Raw genomic sequence first — 20176 nt, 5'->3', positions numbered from 1 at the left:
ACTCCTGCCTAGGCGTATAATATGCATACTCGTAGTCTTCATAGCCGCCGCCATTGTACTGGTAGTCGTCGCCTTCTAAGTTGCCGGCGTCGTCGTCGCTGCTGTCGTCGGCTGCCGGGCGGCGCTCGTGGCTCGAATCGAGGGTAGCGCAGCGGGGGATATCGCCGGCCGTGATGTAGTCCATGACGCTCTGCGAGTCCGGCCGTACCACCATAGCCGACGGCCGGCCTCGTGGAAGTTTCCGGGAGGCGGACCGTCCTCCTCATACTCGGCGAGCGCCCTCTCACGCCGATTGATGAAGAAGGCGTCCCAAGTATGCTGGTTATCGGGATGCCAGCGGGGATTCATCCGCTGCTCCGGCGTGAGGTCGAGGTAGTAGTGGTTCGTGATGGCCGCCGGCGCGCAGTACCTCGAGGGACGGGAGGGACCGGCACGCCGCCGGCGCTTAGGCTCCGGCCGGCGAGGACGCGGTAGCCCGGAGGGCAAGGGTAGTTCGAGGCGCAAAGCTCCTCCACCTGCTGGTAGGTTAGAGTGGGTGCGGTGGAAGCCATGAGAGAGTGATGAGAGATTGTAGAGATGTGATGCTGGCCAAGCCGGGCTACCTATATGTAGTGACAAATGGCGGGAAAAATGGGAGCGGGAAGACGGGAGGCGGGAAGAAAGAGGCGGGAAAAAAATTGGCGGGAAGAAATTGGCGGGAAAAATTGGCGGGAAGAAAGAGGCCGGAAGAAATTGGCGGGAAACAATTGGCGGGAAGAAAGAGGCGGGAAGACAGGAAGAAATGGCGGGAAGACGAGGAGGGAAGAGGGGGTCGGCGGAAAAGAGGCGTGAAGAGGTTGCCAACGAACTTTTGAATTGAATTAGTTTTATTTTTATGAATTTTTGATAATTTGTATTTTTAAATTTTTGAATTGAATTAGTTTTATTTTTCTGAATTTTTTGATATATTATTTGTATTTTTAAGATTTTGAATTGAATTAGTTTTATTTTTATGAATTTTTTGATATATTATTTGTATTTTTAAGATTTTGAATTGAATTAGTTTTATTTTTATGAATTTTTTGATATATTATATGTATTTTAAACATTTTGAATTGAATTAGTTTTATTTTTCTTAGTTTTTTGATATATTATTTGTATTTTTAAGATTTTGAATTGCATTAGTTTTTTTTTCTGATTTTTTTGATATATTATTTGTATTTTTAAAATTTTGAATTGAATTAGTTTTATTTTTCTGATTTTTTTGATATATTATATGTATTATATGATTTTCAAAAAAGAAAAAAATTTCAAAAAGAGCTTTAGTCGCGGTTGGCACTGGCCAACCGCGACTAAAGGTCCTTGCGCGCTGAGAAAATAAAAACCGGCGAAAATACCTTTAGTCGCGGTTGGGGTCCCCACCGCGACTAAAAGCTCCTTTAGTCGCGGTTGGCGACCCCAACCGCGACTAAAGGGGGTCCCTATATATTCGCGCACGGCGAACCGCCGCGCCATTCTTCTTCCTCCGCCCGAATCGCGCATCGATCCGAGACGCCGCGCCGCCCTCGTCGTCTCCACGCCGTCCTCTCGTCGTCTCCACGCCGTCGCCGGCGTCATCGTCTCGCGCCGTCGCCGCCATCGCCGCCCTCCATCTTCTCTTCTCGCCACGCCCGGCCCGTAAGGATCCCTCCAAACAAACGCGCGCGCCGCCGCCCGTGCCGCGCCGCCGTGTCGCCGCAGCCGCCGCGCCACTGAGAGGAAGGGGCGGCGCCGCACGAGAGGAAGGGGCGGCGCCGCACGAGAGGAAGGGGGGCGGCGCCGCCGGCCAGAGAGAGAGGCGCGCGCCGGCCAAGACATGGGGCGCCGCGCGCGCCGGCGCACCCCGGCCAAATTTTTTTCTTTTTTTAGTTTTAGTTCTTGTTAATTTCGAAATTAAAATTAACTAAAATTGGACTTAAAAAAAACTAAAATTGAATCATCATATCTGAATTGTTTTGTTTTGTTGGTTAGACACAAAATAAAACTTTGTTAACCTAAATTTTGTTAACCTAAAATTTTGTTAACCTAAAATTTTGTTAACTTAAATTTTGTTAACTTAAATTTTGTTAGCCGGTCGATAACTAAGTACTTAACTCACAATTTGTTAACCTAAAATTTTGTTAACTTAAATTTTGTTAGCCGGTCGATAACTAAGTACTTAACAAAAAAATACTTAACAAAAAATAGTACTTAAAAATTAAAACTTCAAAATTTGTAACTTACAAATTGTAACTTAAATGAAAAATAGTTTTAAGTAATTTGTTACTTCAAATGGGGCATACCGGCCGGCCCGGCCAATTTTTTTTCTTTTTTTTTTTAGTTTTAGTTTTTGTTAATTTCGAAATTAAAATTAACTAAAAATTGAGACTTATAATTTGAGACTTAAAAAACTACAAGAAGACATAAAATTTGAGACTTAAAAATTTGAGACTTAAAATTTTAGACTTAAAATTTGAGACTTAAAATTAACTAAATAATTGAGAGTTAAAATTTTGAGACTTAAAAAACTAAAAGAAGACTTGTAATTTGAGACTTAAAATTTTGACTTTTTTTGACTTAATAATTTTGACTTAAAATCTTGACTTAATAAAACGTACTAGATCTAGGGGAGACGGAGGCCCGAAGGCCGGCCGGGGGCGCGCGCCACACACACGCATTAGGACGGCGTGCCACACACACGCACTAGGGCGCCGAGGACACATAACTTAACCACCGCGCGAGGGTTATGTGTCCTCGGCACCGCCACCGCCCTTTCGCCACCGCCCTTTCACCACCGCCACCGCGCGCGTATACTGAGGGGGGAGCGAGCCCCTCGTCGCCCCTCCGCATACGCCTCCCTCTCCGTGACGCCGTCGTCTACCGCCCCGTCTCGCGCTCTTCCGCGACACCCTCTCCCAACCCCTTCCAGCTCGCCGGCCCCCTCCTTTTTGCCACCGCCCTTTTGCCACCGCCACCACCCCTTCTTCACTTAATTAATTTGTTTTGACTACATGTTTTCAGGACTGACATATGGCGGACGATAGAGCTGACCCGATTCTGGACAACTATGATCCGGACGCTGAAGACCATATGTTCGGCATCATAAAAGGCGATATTCCATATGTGCCGACCGGAGAAGAAGAAGATGATATCTCTTCTTATCTGAACCTTGAGTGTGAAGATGAAGGGCGCCGTCGGCAAAGCAGATGATGCCGAAGAAACGTCGATAAACGACGATCTTCAATTGGAAGTAGCAACCACCTCCGGCGCCGAGGTATATATATATATATACATATTGAGCGTCTGGTGATACAACTAACTGATTTGAATAAATGTGTGTGTACTAACGCGCGCGACTCTCTTTCTTATTTTAGCCCTCGGCCGGATCGTCGAAAAATCGAGTACGTCGTCAAAGCGTGGCGCAACCAAGACGATGAAAGCAGGAGAAACGTGCACCATCGATGTTGTCGATGAAGCAACCGGCAGGCCGCTGGAGCCCAGCAAGAACGCCACCAAGTTTGTCAGCCAATGCGGAGCCGTTGTTAGAGACAACGTCTCGATCACCCGCCAGAGTGGAATGAGCCAAAGAAGGCACGTGTTGGTTTCACTTTTGTCGATAAGAGAAAAAAAAGATTGCTTCAACAAGCTTATGGAACATTTCGTTCTACCTCCGGAATACCGCAAATACGATGAGGAGGGTAACAAGATTGCGGAAAACAAGGAGAGGCGCAAGCTAGTCAAACAGTTCGCTCTTTCTAGGATGGCCAACGCATTCCGGAAATACAAGCAAAATCTAGCCCATGACTTTGTCAACCAGGGCAAGACTCCGGATTTCATAGGACAATATGAGAAACTCGCAACATGATTGGCCAGAATTTGTGAAGCAAAAGAAATCGGAGCAGTTCCTTGAACTATCGAGAAAAAATAAGGAAAATGCGGCCAAGAAGGAGTACAATCATAAAATGGGGCCAGGAGGGTATCGCTTTTGGCAGCCTAAGTGGGAGAAGATGGAGAACGAGCTGAGGGCGCGAGGAATCCGTCCAGGTACGGAGGGATGGGACCCAAGGGCCAAAAGCTGGTGGTACGGGCATGGGGGATCGCTGAACCCGGAGACAGGGAGTGTGTTTATCGGGGCAAAATAATTACACCCACCCAAAAGCTTATTGAGGCAATGAGGGAGGCTCAAGAGGGGAGGATCAGGTTCAACAGAGAGAACGACGCCCGACAAAAGCCCTCGGGAATCCCGAACACGGAGGACGTATACGAGGCATGGGGCCCATTCCGTGGAAAATAGGGTTCCCCGGAACGATGACCCGTACGGTTCTGAAGCCGTAAGAGAAAGATGGATCGGGATGCGAGATGTTGTGGCGAAGTTGGTAACTGAAATGGATGTGATGAAGAAAACCGTGAGTGTACTAGTCGCCGAAAGAGATGCAGCTCGGGCGCAGCATGCTGAAGATCATCCAATGGATCTCGGAAGCCAGCGAGAGAAGAAGCAGCGTGGCTTCCACGGAGGCCTCACCGGCTGGTGCACCGACGATAGAAATTACTGCACCGGAGCCTCTCGGTGGTCGAAATTACTGCACCGGAGCCTCCTCGCTACCCCGTGGACGATATAAAGGAGATGAAAGCATGTCATCTCGTATTATCCTATCGGGAACATGTCCATGAAGGTAGCCATCGGCAGTGCTTTACCACCTGGAGCACTCCACCACAACAACCCCATTCAAGATGGCTATGCTCGTGTGACGGTGGAGGAGATAGTCCAACGGTTTGAGGACCTGGACATTGACATTGCTACACCTGAAGGGGTGAAAAGACTTGGAGATGTCAAGCGCCAGTTCATTCTATGGCAGAAGAAATTTATCAAGTTTCCAGGCGAGGCGCCAACAAGTCCACCCCCGTACGGTGGTGGTGGTGGCGGTGGCGGTGACGGTGGCGGTGGCGGTGGCGGTGACGGTGGCGGTGGCGGTGACGGTGGCGGTGGTGCTTCACCTAATACACCTCATTCACGTCAGCCCACGCCGCCGCCCCCCAGTCCTCGTCCGGCGGGTGATCAGACACCGGTACCGCCCCCCAATCCACCTCCGGCGAAGAAGGTAAGCAGTCCTGGGTTATTAACCCGGACCCTTACGTACCTAAGAAAACAAAGGTACCGGAGGTATCATCGAAGCCTCTCCCCACGAGGCCTTGGGAAAGTAGTGCCGTGTAAGTCGAGGCGGGCGCGGCTGCTGATTTACAGAACTGCCACGCGAGCGGCAAGAGGAAAACAGAGGCGAGCCCAAGCCAGTATATTCGACAAGGAAAAGCAGTGGGCTAAGTCATTTTTGAACACACCGTCCCAAGCCGCGAAGAATCGCCGACGACTATTTACGTGAACTTCGTAGGCAAGCACTCGCGTTCAAGAACGAGGAAAGAGTTGGCGGAGAAGAAAGCCGTGAAGGACGAGGCCGAGTCAAAATTAGAAAGGGGGAAAGAAGTTGCCCAGCTCGGGGAACAAAGTAAACAATCGATCGCCCCGCTCATAGTGCAAGCCGCCGATCCGGATGCCCCCGATATCATAGCAGCTGCGGCAAAGACATGGATTGACCGTAACGAGTGCCGGAGAACAAGCGGCCGAGTTAGGTATCACTCTTCGTGCACGCTAGGCCTTGATGAGGCGCCAATGAAGGACGTAGTATTTACATATGTGAAGAATGGCCCTCTCGTCGAGCCTGCGCAGAAGGGGATCTACCTCGACAAATGCTAGGTCTGCTAAATTGGTACAAGGGTTACATAAAACATAAAAACGCCAAAGACTATATCTATGCGGAAGTTAGATATGAGCATCACTTCAAACATTACCGGGTACAAATTCCTCTCGAGTGAATTGTTCCAGCTGTTCAATCTGCGCGACCTCGACAAATCTATCATCGGTTGCTACGTTACGTAAGTGATTTATTAATTTCTACCCCATCTCGTTCATTGCCTGCACCGTCCTAACTATCTTGTTGTGTACGCTATTATGCGAGAATGAAGAAGCGGGAAATGCGAATAAGGAACATCCATGATGTTGGGTTCATTGACCCACACATCGTTAATTCACATGTGTTAGAACACCACCCCGCCGACGTGGAGGATGACCTGTGGCGGTTTATTAGAAAACAGCAACGAGAAAAGTGATATTCTATTTCCTTACCATTTTGGGTGAGTGTTTCTGTCTTGAGCACATTCTCTTTTGTTTACTCCATGCATGGTATGTGGCTAATCGATGAGTTATGCATGATCGTGCATGTATCGTGTCCGCAGGTTCCACTTTGGATTCTTATGGTAATTAAAGTTCGAGACCTCCTCAGTTCTCGTCCACGACTCTCTGAATATGGATCCGGCGCTTTGGGGCGACATGAGAAAAATGATGCAAAAGTAATTATTTTCATTCATTTGCGCTCTATATCGATCGGCCTATTTCGTTCATCATTTCCTAATATCAAGTAACTAATTAATAACTCTCTTGTTTATTTAATTTTCTTTGCCTCGTAGGGTTTGGAGACGGTTCGTAGATACCAAGGTCGGTGAATTCAAAAAAGAGCTACATTTTAAAATGGCAGTGCGGACGATTGGGGATATTCAGCCACCGGGGACCAACCTATGTGGATACTATGTTTGTGAGAGGATCCGGAGATACCGCAATGAGCGGGACCAGACGTGTGAGAACAACATCCCGAGGAATAACCTCCGGAAGACGCTTAGTCCGTAAGCTCGCTTCCGACCACTTCAAGAGGAACTAGCTGGATGGTTGGCGAGGGAAGTCATCGATCCTAAAGGAGAACACTATTACGATGACGTAGAACTTTATATGCACCAGAATTTGTAACTAACTTGTTCAAAATTGTATATGGTCATCCGATATTGAATATATATTGTATATGGTCATCCGATATTGAATATATATTGTATATTCCTCTTGAATTCTTTTTGGTTCTAATTTCAAATTTGTTTGAAATTGTACATTCATATGCATGTATGTATACAGTACCGTAGAATATGTGAAACTCCTTCAAAATTAAAACCCAAAAGAAATAAAATAATACAAATTAAAAAGAAACCAGATTTAGGGGAGGGGCTAAAAACATAAACCCTGCGGAGGCCTTTAGTCGCGGTTGGCCTAAATATGTGAAACTCCTTCAGAATTAAAACCCAAAAGAAATAAAATAATACAAATTAAAAAGAAACCAGATTTAGGGGGAGGGGGGCTAAAACCCTAAACCCTGCGGAGGCCTTTAGTCGCGGCTGGCCAGAAGAACCGCGACTAAAGGTCCTCCGCCTCGGCGCCGCCCGCGGCCCACGTGGACGGGCCTTTAGTCGCGGTTCGTAAGGAACCGCGACTAAAGGGGGGGGCCTTTAGTCGCGCAGCTTTGGTCGCGGTTGCGCCACCGCGACTAATGGCAGTTGCCAACCGCGACCAAAGCCCTTTTTTCCACCAGTGATGCCATACATCAAGGAACCAACAGCACTAGAATATGGAACTCGTGACATGTACTCAATATCTCCAACCGTACTAGGACATTGCAATGCTGGTAATTTAAAGTGAGAAGCAAGAGGTGTACTAATAGACTTTGCATCATGCATCTTAAAACGATGAAGAACTTTCTGAATGTAATTTTACTGACTAAGAAATAACAGACTAGATTTTCTATATCTTGTAATTTTCATACCTAGTATTTTCTTAGCAGCACCAAGATCCTTCATCTCAAAACTCACTACTGAATTGTGACTTTAAAGTAGTGATCTCTTTATTGCTCTTGGCAGCAAAATCAACATATCACCAACATATAACAACAAGTATGTTGGTGATCCATTAACAAACTTGATATAAACACAACTACCATACTAAGATCTCTTAAAATCATGTGCAAGCATAAATGAATCAAACCTTTTATACCACTGTCTTGGAGACTGTTTCAAACCATAAAGGAACCTCTTCAACTTGCAAACAAGATCCTCCTTACCAGGCACAATAAAACCTTCAGGTTGATCCATGTATATATCCTCTTGAAGCTCACCATGCAGAAAAGCAGTCTTTAGATCTAGCTGCTTAAACTCAAGATCATGCATAGCCAGAATACCAAAGAAATGCACAAATGGAACTATGCTTCACAACCGGAGAGAATAAATCATTATAATCAATACCTGGAATTTGGCTGAAACCTTTTGCTACTAACTTTGCCTTAAATATCGGAGGCTCATTAGGAGACAAACCTTCTTTCTTTTATATATCCACTTACAGCGGACAACCTTCTTTTGTATAGGCAAGCGCAGAACATCCCATGTGCTATTCTTGTCAAGCGATTGCATCTCCTCTTGCATAGCAGAAATCCACTTCACGCGATCAATAGATGCAACGGTCTCAGCATATGTAGAAGGTCAGTATGATGCTCCACCTGTTCAGGACAACTCAAAGCATGATGAACAAGATTACACTCTTCAATTAAGCGAGGACTTGGACCTTTGTTACGCCTCGGTCTATCAGCAGCAATGGAACTATTTATTTGCTGAAAAACAGGTGGTGAGTGTTGAACAACAGTGTTCTCATTCTCATCAACATCAGTTTTCTGTCTCCTCCACGTGCTCCACCTGCACGCTAATCCTCTGTTGCTCATCATCAGAAACATCAGAAAAATTAATAGCATCAGAAACATCTATAGATGAACTCTTATAAAACATGACGGCCTCATTAAAGACAACATTCCTGCTATGCAAAAATTTCTTAGTATTAGGATTCCATAACATATATGCCTTAACTCATGAACCATAACCAAGAAACACACACTTAACATGCATCTTAGTGGTTAGATAGGTAGTCGACCCAAGCCTACCGGCAACGGGCCTCGCTCCGCTCGTCAGAAGTTAGCCTTCCTTTAGTATATGAATTTGGATCACAATATAACACGGAAAACCCCTACATCCGAGCTGCACCAAATTGTTACAAGTTACATCAACTTATCAAGAGAGTGGAGGGGTCAAGATGCATGCCCTACCAATGTATATTAATTTATTAAATCACATGTACCATTTGTTGGAGATATGCCCAAGAGGCAATAATAAAGTGGTTATTATATATCTTTATGTTTATGATAAATGTTTGCATACCATGCTATAATTTTGTTAACTGAAACATTGATACATATGTGTTATGTAAACAACAAGGAGTCCCTAGTAAGCCTCTTGTATAACTAGCTTGTTGATTAATAGAAGATCATAGTTTCATGATCATGAAAATTGGATGTTATTAATAACAAGGTTATGTCATTGATGAATGATGTAATGGACACACCCAATTAAGCGTAGCATAAGATCACGTCATTAAGTTCATTTGCTATAAGCTTTCGATACATAGTTACCTAGTCCTTCGACCATGAGATCATGTAAATCACTTATGCCGGAAGGGTACTTTGATTACATCAAACGCCACTGCGTAAATGGGTGGTTATAAAGATGGGATTAAGTATTCGGAAAGTATGAGTTGAGGCATATGGATCAAGAGCGGGATATTGTCCATCCTGATGACGGATAGATATACTCTGGGCCCTCTCGGTGGAATGTCGTCTAATTAGCTTGCAAGCATATGAATGGTTCATAAGAGATGACATACCACGGTACGAGTAAAGAGTATTTGTCGGAGACGAGGTTGAACGAGGTATAGAGATACCGATGATCAAACCTCGGACAAGTAAAATATCGCGTGACAAAAGGAATCGGTATCGTATGTAAATGGTTCAATCGATCACTAAGTCATCGTTGAATATGTGGGAGCCATTATGGATCTCCAGATCACGCTATTGGTTATTGGTCGGAGAGAAGTCTCAACCATGTCTGCATAGTTCACGAACCGTAGGGTGACACACTTAAGGTTTGATGTCGTTTAAGTAGATATGGAATATGGAATGGAGTTCGAAGTTTTGTTCGGAGTCTCGGATGGGATCCAGGACATCACGAGGAGTTCCGGAATGGTCCGGAGAATAAGATTCATATATAGGAAGTCATTTTCTAAGTTTGAAAATGATCCGGTGCATTTATGGAAGGTTCTAGAAGGTTCTAGAAAAGTCCGGAAGAAATCACCATGGAAGGTGGAGTCCCTCCAGGACTCTGATACGTCTCCGACGTATCGATAATTTCTTATGTTCCATGCCACATTATTGATGATATCTACATGTTTTATGCATACTTTATGTCATATTTATGCATTTTCCGGCACTAACCTATTAACGAGATGCCCAAGAGCCAGTTGCTGTTTTCTGCTGTTTTTGGTTTCAGAAATCCTAGTAAGGAAATATTCTCGGAATTGGACGAAATCAACGCCCAGGGGCCTATTTTTGCACGAAGCTTCCAGAAGACCGAAGAGGATAAGAAGTGGGGCCACGAGGCGGCCACACACTAAGGCGGCGCGGCCAGGGCTTGGGCCGCGCCGGCCTGTTGTGTGGGCCCCTCGCGTCGCCTCTTGACCTGCCCTTCCGCCTACTTAAAGCCTCCGTCGCGAAACCCCCGGTACCGAGAGCCACGATACGGAAAACCTTCCAGAGACGCCGCCGCCGCCAATCCCATCTCGGGGGATTCAGGAGATCGCCTCCAGCACCCTGCCGGAGAGGGGAATCATCTCCCGGAGGACTCTTCACCGCCATGGTCGCCTCCGGAGTGATGAGTGAGTAGTTCACCCCTGGACTATGGGTCCATAGCAGTAGCTAGATGGTCGTCTTCTCCTTATGTGCTTCATTGTTGGATCTTGTGAGCTACCTAACATGATCAAGATCATCTATCTGTAATGCTATATGTTGTGTTTGTCAGGATCCGATGGATAGAGAATACTATGTTATGTTGAATATCAATCTATTACCTATGTGTTGTTTATGATCTTGCATGCTCTCCGTTATTAGTAGAGGCTCTGGCCAAGTTTTTACTCTTAACTCCAAGAGGGAGTATTTATGCTCGATGGTGGGTTCATGCCTCCATTAAATCCGGGACAGTGACAGAAAGTTCAAAGGTTGTGGATGTGCTGTTGCCACTAGGGATAAAACATTGATGCTATGTCCAGGATGTAGTTATGGATGACATTACGCACCATACTTAATGCAATTGTCTGTTGTTTGCAACTTAATACTGGAAGGGGTTCGGATGATAACCTGAAGGTGGACTTTTTAGGCATAGATGCATGCTGGATAGCGGTCTATGTACTTTGTCGTAATGCCCAATTAAATCTCACTATACTTATCATATCATGTATGTGCATGGTCATGCCCTCTCTATTTGTCAATTGCCCGACTGTAATTTGTTCACCCAACATGCTATTTATCTTATGGGAGAGACACCTCTAGTGAACTGTGGACCCCGGTCCTATTCTTCACATCGAATACAATCTACTGCAATATTTGTTCTTTACTATTTTCTGCAAACAATCATCATCCACACTATACATCTAATCCTTTGTTACAGCAAGCCGGTGAGATTGACAACCTCACAGTTTCATTGGGGCAAAGTACTTTGGTTGTGTTGTGCAGGTTCCACGTTGGCGCCAGAATCCCTGGTGTTGCGCCGCACTACATCCCGCCACCAACAACCTTCAACGTGCTTCTTGGCTCCTCCTGGTTCGATAAACCTTGGTTTCTTTCTCGAGGAAAACTTGCTATCGTCTGCATCACACCTTCCTCTTGGGGTTCCCAACGGACGTGTGTTAATTGCACGCATCAAGCTCTTTTTCTGGCGCCGTTGCCGGGGAGATCAAGACACGCTGCAAGGGGAGTCTCCACAATCCAATCTCTTTACTTTGTTTTTGTCTTGCTTTATTTTATTTACTTTCTTGTTTGCTGCATTATATCAAAACACAAAAAAATTAGTTTTACTTTATTTACTGTCTTATTCTCCATATCAAAAACACAAAAAAAATTTAGTTACTTGCATTTACTTTATCTAGTTTGCTTTATTTACTACTGTTAAAATGAATACTCCTGAAAACACTAAGTTGTGTGACTTCACAAACACTAATAATAATGATTTCCTATGCACACCTATTGCTCCACCTGCTACTACAGCAGAATTCTTTGAAATTAAACCTGCTTTACTGAATCTTGTTATGAGAGAGCAAATTTCTGGTGTTAGTTCTGATGATGCTGCTGCCCATCTTAATAATTTTGTTGAACTATGTGAAATGCAAAAGTATAAGGATGTAGATGGTGACATTATAAAATTGAAATTGTTTCCTTTCTCATTAAGAGGAAGAGCTAAAGATTGGTTGCTATCTCTGCCTAGAAATAGTATTGATTCATGGACTAAATGTAAGGATGCTTTTATTGGTAGATATTATCCTCCCGCTAAAATTATATCTTCGAGGAGTAGCATAATGAATTTTAAACAATTAGATAATGAACATGTTGCTCAAGCTTGGGAAAGAATGAAATCTTTGGTAAAGAATTGCCCAACCCATGGACTGACTACTTGGATGATCATCCAAACCTTTTATGCAGGACTGAACTTTTCTTCGCGGAACCTATTGGATTCAGCTGCTGGAGGTACCTTTATGTCCATCACTCTTGGTGAAGCAACAAAGCTTCTTGATAATATGATGATTAATTACTCTGAATGGCACACGGAAAGAGCTCCACAAGGTAAGAAGGTAAATTCTGTCGAAGAAACCTCTTCCTTGAGTGATAAGATTGATGCTATTATGTCTATGCTTGTGAATGATAGGACTAATGTTGATCCTAATAATGTTCCATTAGCCTCATTGGTTGCTCAAGAAGAACATGTTGATGTAAACTTCATTAAAAATAATAATTTCAACAACAATGCTTATCAGAACAATTCTAGTAATAACTATAGGCCATATCCTTATAATAATGGTAACGTTTATGGTAATTCTTATGGGAATTCTTACAACAATAATAGGAACACACCCCCCGGACTTGAAGCTATGCTTAAAGAATTTATTAGTACACAAACTGCTTTTAACAAATCTGTTGAGGAAAAGCTCAATAAAGTTGATATTCTTGCTTCTAAGGTTGATAGTCTTGCCTCTGATGTTGATCTTTTGAAATCGAAAGTTATGCCTAATAAGGATATTGAAAATAAAATTGTTACTACAAATGCCATCCAAGTTAGAATTAATGAGAATATAAGATTAATGGCTGAATTGCATGCTAGGTGGGAAAGAGAAGAAAATGAAAAACTAGCTAAAGAGAATAATGTAGCTAAAGTTTGGACTATTACCACCACTAGCAATGCTAATGTTCCGCATGTTGCTGCACCTCCTACTAATAATGGTGAAAGAATTGGTGTTGGCAATGTTTCCACTTCTAATGCAAAGCCTGTAAAACTGCCGGAAACTGCTAAAACTGCTGAAACTGCCTGTGATAAAACTGCTGAAATTTTTTCCAACATTGGGGATGATGATCCCATTGCTGTAGATCATAATGGTTTAGACTTTGATGATTGCCACATCTCTGAAGTCATAAAGTTTTTACAAAAGCTTGCTAAAAGTCCCAATGCTAGTGCTATAAATTTAGCCTTTACAAAACATATTACGAATGCTCTCATAAAAGCTAGAGAAGAGAAACTAGAACGTGAAGCTTCTATTCCTAGAAAGTTAGAGGATGGTTGGGAGCCCATCATTAAGATGAAGGTAAATGACTTTGATTGTAATGCTTTATGTGATCTTGGTGCAAGTATTTCTGTTATGCCTAAGAAAATTTATGATATGCTTGACTTGCCACCATTGAAAAATTATTATTTGGATGTTAATCTCACTGATAATGCTAAAAAGAAACCTTTGGGGAGGATTGATAATGTTCGCATTACCGTTAACAATAACCTTGTCCCCGTTGATTTTGTTGTCTTGGATATTGAATGCAATGCATCTTGTCCCATTATATTGGGAAGACCTTTTCTTCGAACTGTTGGAGCTATCATTGATACGAAGGAAGGTAATATTAAATATCAATTTCCTCTCAAGAAAGGTATGGAACACTTCCCTAGAAAGAGAATTAAGTTACCTTATGATTCTATTATTAGAACAAATTATGATGTTGATGCTTCATCTCTTGATGTTACTTGATCCACACATTCTGCGCCTAGCTGAAAGGCGTTAAAGAAAAGCGCTTATGGGAGACAACCCATGTTTTTACTACAGTACCTTTTATTTTATATTTGAGTCTTGGAAGTTGTTTACTACTGTAGCAACCTCTCCTTATCTTAGTTTTGTGCATTGTTGTGCCAAGTAAAGTCGTTGATAGTAAGGTTCATACTAGATTTGGATTACTGCGCAGAAACAGATTTCTTTGCTGTCACGAATCTGGGCCTAATTCTCTGTAGGTATCTCAGAAAATTATGCCAATTTACGTGAGTGATCCTCAGATATATACGCAACTTTCAATCAATTTGGGCATTTTCATCTGAGCAAGTCTGGTGCCACTTTAAAATTCGTCTTTACGAACTGTTCTGTTTTGACAGATTCTGCCTTTTATTTCGCATTGCCTCTTTTGCTATGTTGGATGAATTTCTTTGTTCCATTAATGTCCAGTAGCTTTGTGCAATGTCCAGAAGTGTTAAGAATGATTATGTCCCCTCTGAACATGTAAATTTTTATTGTGCACTAACCCTCTAATGAGTTGTTTCGAGTTTGGTGTGGAGGAAGTTTTCAAGGATCAAGAGAGGGAAATGATGCAATATGATCAAGAAGAGTGAAAGCTCTAAGCTTGGGGATGCCCCGGTGGTTCGCCCCTGCATATTTTAAGAAGACTCAAGCGTCTAAGCTTGGGGATGCCCAAGGCATCCCCTTCTTCATCGACAACATTATCAGGTTCCTCCCCTGAAACTATATTTTTATTCCATCACATCTTATGTGCTTTGCTTGGAGCGTCGGTTTGTTTTTGTTTTTGTTTGAATAAAATGGATCCTAGCATTTATTGTGTGGGAGAGAGACACGCTCCGCTGTTGCATATAGACAAATATGTCCTTAGGCTTTACTCATAGTATTCATGGCGAAGGTTGAATCTTCTTCGTTAAATTGTTATATGGTTGGAATCGGGAAATGGTACATGTAGTAATTCTAGAATGTCTTGAATAATTTGATACTTGGCAATTGTTGTGCTCATGTTTAAGCTCTTGCATCATATACTTTGCACCTATTAATGAAGAAATACATAGAGCTTGCTAAAATTTGGTTTGCATATTTGGTCTCTCTAAAGTCTAGATAATTTCTAGTATTGTGTTTTGAACAACAAGGAAGACGGTGTAGAGTCTTATAATGTTTACAATATGTCTTTTATGTGAGTTTTGCTGCATGATGACCCACAAGTATAGGGGGTGTATCGTAGTATCTTCGATAAGTAAGAATGTCGATCCCAACGAGGAGCAGAAGGTGTTGACAAGCAGTTTCGATGAAGGATTCACTGTAAATGCTCACAGACAAGTATTCAGGGGGTTTTGATGTAACAGATGAATAAAGTATGAGTAAGTAAAGTGCGAGAGAGATAATTGCAGCGAGTGGCCCAATCCTTTTTAGCACAAAGGACAAGCCGTTTTGTTTAGTTATAATGACCAAACGTTCTTGAGGACACACGGGATTTTAGTCTAGTGCTTTCGCTTCATACAGCTGATTAATCTTCATTGTTTTGATAAGTGTTGTGTGGGTGAACCTATGCTAATGTACTGCCCTTCATAGGACTAATACATACTTGTGATTATACCCCTTGCAAGCATCCGCAAATACAAGAAAGTAATTAAGATAAATCTAACCACATCCTTAAACTCTGAGATCCTGCGATCCCTCCTGCATCGATATACCAACGGGGGCTCAGGTTTCTGTCACTCCGGCAACCCCGCAATTGGCAAACGAGTACAAGATGCATTCCCCTAGGCCCATAAATGGTGAAGTGTCGTGTAGTCGACGTTCACACGACACCACTAGAAGAATAACACCACAACTTAAATATCATAACATTAAATATTACTCAACCATAATTCACTACTAACATTTAGACTTCACCCATGTCCTCAAGAACTAACCGAACTACTCACGAGACATCATATGGAACATGATCAGAGGTGATATGATAATGAATAACAATCTGAACATAAACCTTGGTTCAATGGTTTCACTCAGTAGCATCAATAACAAGTAGAAATCAACACCGGGAGAGTTTCCCCTATCAAACACTCAAGATCAAACCCAAATTGTTACAGCGGTGACGAGATGCAGCGGTGGAGATGGCGGTGATAATGATGGAGATGATGACGATGGTGATGGAGATGATGTCCAGCTCGATGACGGTGACGATGGCGTCGATTTCCCCCTCCGGGAGGGAATTTCCCCGGCGTATTCCTGCCCACCGGAGAGCTCTTTTCTCTGTGGTGTTCTGCGCCCCGCAGAGGCGGCTGTGACTCTTCGCGACTATCCTCTGTGGCTTAGGTTTTCGGGACGAAGACGTACGCGAAGAAAAGGAGGCGAGAGAGGGCCGTGGGCCCCCTCCTCACAGGGCGGCGCGGCCAGGCCTTGGGCCGCGCCGGCCTATGAGGTGGGCCCACCTCGGGTCCCCTCGGCTCCCCCTTCTGGCTCCCTTCGTCATCTGGAAAAATAGGATTTTTCGTATAATTTCCGTCAACTGTTGATCTTCCGAAATATTGCATTCTGACGGTGCTTTTTCCAGCAGAATCCTGGCTCCGGTGCGCGATCTCCAAATAATCATAAAATATGCAAAATAGATGAAATAACATAAGTATCATCTCCAAATATGAAATATATCAATGAATAGCAGCAAATTATGATATAAAATAGTGATGCAAATTGGACGTATCACTGCACCGGTTCATCCTTGTGTTTGTTTCAAATAACTTTGCTAGCCTAAACCTTGTATCGAGAGGGAATACTTCTCATGCATCCAAAATCCTTGAGCCAACCACTATGCCATTTGTGTCCACCATACCTACCTACTACATGGTATTTCTCCGCCATTCCAAAGTAAATTGCTTGAGTGCTACCTTTAAATTTCCATCATTCGCCTTTGCAATATATAGCTCATGGGACAAAATAGCCTTAAAAACTATTGTGGTATTGAATATGTACTTATGCACTTTATCTCTTATTAAGTTGCTTGTTGTGCGATAACCATGTTCCTGGGGACGCCATCAACTCTTTGTTGAATATCATGTGAGTTGCTATGCATGTTCGTCTTGTCTGAAGTAAGGGCGGTTTTCACAATCAAATGGTTTGAGTATGCATACTGTTAGAGAAGAACATTGGGCCGCTAACTAAAGCCATGAATCATGGTGGAAGTTTCAGTTTGGACATAAAACCTCAATCTCTTATGAGAATATTAACTGTTGTTGAATGCTTAAGCATTAAAAGAGGAGTCCATTATCTGTTGTCTATGTTGTCCCGATATGGGTGTCTAAGTTGAAGAATGATCAAAAGCGAGAAATCCAATGCGAACTTTCTCCTTAGACCCTTGTACAGGCGGCATAGAGGTACCCCTTTGTGACACTTGGTTGAAACATATGTTATGCAATGATAATCCGTGTCAATCCAAGCTAATTAGGACAAGGTGCGGGCACTACTAGTATACTATGCATGAGGCTTGCAACTTGTAAGATATAATTTACATGATACATATGCTTTATTACTACCGTTGACAAAATTGTTTCATGTTTTCAAAACAAAAGCTCTAGCACAAATATAGCAATCGATGCTTTCCTCTTTGAAGGACCTTTCTTTTACTTTTATGTTGAGTCAGTTCACCTATTTCTCTCCACCTCAAGAAGCAAACACTTGTGTGAACTGTGCATTGATTCCTACATACTTGCATATTGCACTTGTTATATTACTTCACATTGACACTATCCATGAGATATACATGTTATAAGTTGAAAGCAATCGCTGAAACTTAATCTTCCTTTGTGTTGCTTCAATACCTTTACTTTGATTTATTGCTTTATGAGTTAACTCTTATGCAAGACTTATTGATGCTTGTCTTGAAGTACTATTCATGAAAAGTCTTTGCTTTATGATTCATTTGTTTACTCATGTAATTACCATTGTTTTGATCGCTGCATTCATTACATATGCTTACAATAGTATGATCAAGTTTATGATGGCATGTCACTCCAGAAATTATCTTTGTTATCGTTTACCTGCTCGGGACGAGCAGGAACTAAGCTTGGGGATGCTGATACGTCTCCGACGTATCGATAATTTCTTATGTTCCATGCCACATTATTGATGATATCTACATGTTTTATGCATACTTTATGTCATATTTATGCATTTTCCGGCACTAACCTATTAACGAGATGCCGAAGAGCCGATTCTTTGTTTTCTACTGTTTTTGGTTTCAGAAATCCTAGTAAGGAAATATTCTCGGAATTGGACGAAATCAACGCCCAGGGGCCTATTTTTGCACGAAGCTTCCAGAAGACCGAAGAGGATAAGAAGTGGGGCCTCGAGGCGGCCACACACTAAGGCGGCCCGGCCAGGGCTTGGGCCGCGCCGGCCTGTTGTGTGGGCCCCTCGCGTCGCCTCTTGACCTGCCCTTCCGCCTACTTAAAGCCTCCGTCGCGAAACCCCCAGTACCGAGAGCCACGATACGGAAAACCTTCCAGAGACGCCGCCGCCGCCAATCCCATCTCGGGGGATTCAGGAGATCGCCTCCGGCACCCTGCCGAAGAGGGGAATCATCTCCCGGAGGACTCTTCACCGCCATGGTCGCCTCCGGAGTGATGAGTGAGTAGTTCACCCCTGGACTATGGGTCCATAGCAGTAGCTAGATGGTCGTCTTCTCCTTATGTGCTTCATTGTTGGATCTTGTGAGCTGCCTAACATGATCAAGATCATCTATCTGTAATGCTATATGTTGTGTTTGTCGGGATCCGATGGATAGAGAATACTATGTTATGTTGAATATCAATCTATTACCTATGTGTTGTTTATGATCTTGCATGCTCTCCGTTATTAGTAGAGGCTCTGGCCAAGTTTTTACTCTTAACTCCAAGAGGGAGTATTTATGCTCGATAGTGGGTTCATGCCTCCATTAAATCTGGGACAGTGACAGAAAGTTCTAAGGTTGTGGATGTGCTGTTGCCACTAGGGATAAAACATTGATGCTATGTCCGAGGATGTAGTTATTGATTACATTACGCACCATACTTAATGCAATTGTCTGTTGTTTGCAACTTAATACTGGAAGGGGTTCGGATGATAACCTGAAGGTGGACTTTTTAGGCATAGATGCATGCTGGATAGCGGTCTATGTACTTTGTCGTAATGCCCAATTAAATCTCACTATACTTATCATATCATGTATGTTCATGGTCATGCCCTCTCTATTTGTCAATTGCCCGACTGTAATTTGTTCACCCAACATGCTATTTATCTTATGGGAGAGACACCTCTAGTGAACTGTGGACCCCGGTCCTATTCTTTACATCGAATACAATCTACTGCAATATTTGTTCTTTACTATTTTCTGCAAACAATCATCATCCACACTATACATCTAATCCTTTGTTACAGCAAGCCGGTGAGATTGACAACCTCACTGTTTCATTGGGGCAAAGTACTTTGGTTGTGTTGTGCAGGTTCCACGTTGGCGCCGGAATCCCTGGTGTTGCGCCGCACTACATCCCGCCACCAACAACCTTCAACGTGCTTCTTGGCTCCTCCTGGTTCGATAAACCTTGGTTTCTTTCTGAGGGAAAACTTGCTACTGTCTGCATCACACCTTCCTCTTGGGGTTCCCAACGGACGTGTGTTAATTGCACGCATCAAGCTCTTTTTCTGGCGCCGTTGCCGGGGAGATCAAGACACGCTGCAAGGGGAGTCTCCACAATCCAATCTCTTTACTTTGTTTTTGTCTTGCTTTATTTTATTTACTTTCTTGTTTGCTGCATTATATCAAAACACAAAAAAATTAGTTTTACTTTATTTACTGTCTTATTCTCCATATCAAAAACACAAAAAAAAATTAGTTACTTGCATTTACTTTATCTAGTTTGCTTTATTTACTACTGTTAAAATGAATACTCCTGAAAACACTAAGTTGTGTGACTTCACAAACACTAATAATAATGATTTCCTATGCACACCTATTGCTCCACCTGCTACTACAGCAGAATTCTTTGAAATTAAACCTGCTTTACTGAATCTTGTTATGAGAGAGCA

This window comes from Lolium perenne, chromosome 7 (genome assembly GCF_019359855.2).
Source record: "Lolium perenne isolate Kyuss_39 chromosome 7, Kyuss_2.0, whole genome shotgun sequence".
Taxonomy (NCBI): domain Eukaryota; kingdom Viridiplantae; phylum Streptophyta; class Magnoliopsida; order Poales; family Poaceae; genus Lolium; species Lolium perenne.
Note: the sequence above shows the minus strand (reverse complement) of the source record.